The following is a 2,898-nucleotide window of genomic DNA, read 5'->3' on the forward strand; positions in this document are numbered from 1 at the left end:
GCTTGAGACGTACCGTGTGCTCCTGGGAGGCTGTTTGGAAAGCGGAGCAGCACCCAGAAGAGCAGTGCTGCCCTGTGTCTGGCCAGTGCTGAGGTTCCAGCTCTGCTCCCCCACACAGGGAGCTGTCAAGAATAATGCTGGGAAATATCTTGGGGAAATCAGGAGCCAGGGCCACACCTGCATCTGTTTTAGAAATGACTTTATTGCACTAGAAAGAGGAAATGATCTGTAAACAAACATTCCATTCAGGTATTAATATATTTTTCACTCAAAAAATACATCAGTAAATCCAGCCACAGAAATATCAAAGCAGGAACAATAAAAAATAGCTCCAGCAGCGGAGAGACCCATCCAAGCAACAGCCCCGGCTCCCACACCACTGGCCCAGAGCAGAGCAGGGCTCACAGCAGCTCATCCTGGGGCTCACTGCATGGCCACACACCCAACTCCAGCGACACAGACCTGGGATGGGCTGGGGTGGGGCAGGACAAGAGCCCCCAGGCCGCTGGCTCTCCCTCTGGGGTCAGCCTCAACCCAAGGAGGAGCCCGGGGTTCTGCTCTCAGCATCATCCTCCCTCAAACCCAAAGGCACACGGCTCTGCTGCGGGGGATGTGTCACCTCTCAAACCTCTCAGAGCACCAAAGTCTTTGTCCCAGCTCCCATTCCCTCTCTTCTTGCAGCCTGTCCCGCCCACCCCAGCCCCTGGCAGGCGCAGCACCCCAGGGAGCACAGGGTGCTGGTGGGGTGTGCAGGGGCTGTCAGGCAGCAGCCAGCTGAGAAGGGTCCTCTTCCTGCCCCAGCCCTCCTCAGGAGCAGGATGTTCACCCCACACCCAGGGATGCGGCACCTCTCCCTATCCCCCACTCCCCAGAGCCCCCATCTGCCCCCAGGATAAGCCTGGGCACTTGGGGGCTGGAGACCATCCCTCGTGTTGGCTCCTGGGGGAGCACAGGGAAGCCTCAGGTGGGAAACTCCCTGCGAAGAAGGATGGACACGTCAGCTCCTTATGTCCTGCATGATTTGATTTCAACCACAAGCTCGACAAACAGCCACAATCACCCCGAATCCCCCCGACATGCAAACACGGCGTGATCAGAACGGTGCCTTGCGTACCTGAAACGTATTTACAGACAGAAGTAAAACGCTGCGAAAGATCAGCCTCGGATATAAATAGCCAACACTGAGATCTGCCATCTGCTGCAAAAGGACAAGGAAGGAACATCGACTGCCACCACAGAGGTTAACACAGAGGGGACACATGTGTGCATGTGTGTCCACGCGTGCTGCAGCAGGCGGGGATGGGAGCGCTGCAAATCCTGCTCCCTGCACAGAAACATGCAGAGCCCGACACAATGGGTGACACCACACCAAACAACAACGCAGCGTGTTTTATTCACCCGCAGAAATGCCCCGGCCGGCATCCTCCCCACTCCCACTGTCCCCAGCCAGTCAGCCGGGATGACAGGGTGGGATGGGAAGGGTTGGGAGCACCTCGCTCCTTCCCCAAGGGGAAACTGAGAGCCAGGCCACTGGCTACTTCGGGTAGCCAGATCCCGCTGGGCACAGGAGCTTGGTGGCCCCACAGGACACATCTCTCCTGCCCAGTGGGTGCAGCTGCTTGAAAGATCCTGAGCCCTCAGGCAAGGGAGGGTGGAGGGTTGTGGAGCCAGCCCCACTGCCCAGCCTCACCTGGGATGGCCCCAGCACTCAGGGAGGGCCACTCCTGTCACCTCAGCTTTTGTCAGGAAACACATCTGCTGGGACACTGCCTGGGACCATCCATGTGCCCAGGGCATCTCCCTCCCGTGGGCAGGGGAAAGGCACAGGCAGCCTCCCAGATTGGGGAAAACCAAAGCCCCCGACGCTTTGTGAGCAGTTTCCCACTGGGGGTCAGCAGTGGGGGACAGTGCTGGGGTGGGCAGGGAGGGCACCCCAGGAGGCTGCAGGTGTCAGACCAAGCCAACTCGTGCACTTGTGCAGCCCTGCAGGGCTGGGAGGAGTCCAGGAAAGGCTCAAAAGCCACAAACCTGACTCATCCCCCAGGGTGACCGCCCTTGGCCCACTCGCAGGTCACCTCTGCAGTATTTTCTTTGCAGTTTCCAAGACTAGAAACTTGTCTTTTAAATTAAAGCTCTCACCTGACTGCAGGAGCTTCAGCTTTGAGAGATGGCCGTGAGTGTGCTACAGAGATTTACCCACCTCCAGCCTGCTTGGTGGCAGCTGGAGACCACAGGCACAGGGAGGGAAGAATCCAACAGGTGCTTCCATCCTTCCTGGTGAGGAATGGGCTGGAGGCTCCCCACTTTCTGCTGGGCTCCAGGAGATGCAGCCCCGGGGCAGGAGCAGGGAGGGAGCAGGGGCAGAGGGGCTGTGGCTGCCAGCTGGTGCTGGCAGAGCCCCACAGCAGCGCCATTCCTGGGGACCCCCATGCTCTGCCACGACCCCGGCCCTCCTCAGGGTGCCCTTCCAAACCCTCCTCCAGCGGGGCTGGGGGACAGAGCCGGCCTCCCTGCCTCGCCCCGGCCCCACAGGTGGGAGGGCTCCCTCCGGGGCTGGTAGCAGGTACCTACAGGCAGGACAGGAGGGCGGTGAGTGGCAGCTCCTTCTCACCCAGCAGCGTGTCCCGCTTAAGGCTGCTGCCCTTGTTGACCACCTTGAGCTTCAGGGACATCTTCCTGGCGTGGCCGGGGCCCAGCCCATCGAAGAAGAAGTCCTCGTTGAAGACGGGGTTGCGGCTGTTCTTGACAATGGTGCTGCGCTGCTTCTGCAGCTTCCCAGGGTTGAGGCACAGCGAGACGCAGCAGTTGATGCTGCGCAGGTCGACGAGGGCATCGTAGAGGTCCTCGGCGGAGACAAGGCGCACACGCAGCCGGGCGTTGGAGGGGTCGTACTCGGCA

The sequence above is a fragment of the Corvus brachyrhynchos genome, unplaced genomic scaffold (genome assembly GCF_000691975.1).
Source record: "Corvus brachyrhynchos isolate BGI_N302 unplaced genomic scaffold, ASM69197v1 scaffold219, whole genome shotgun sequence".
Lineage (NCBI taxonomy): Eukaryota > Metazoa > Chordata > Aves > Passeriformes > Corvidae > Corvus > Corvus brachyrhynchos.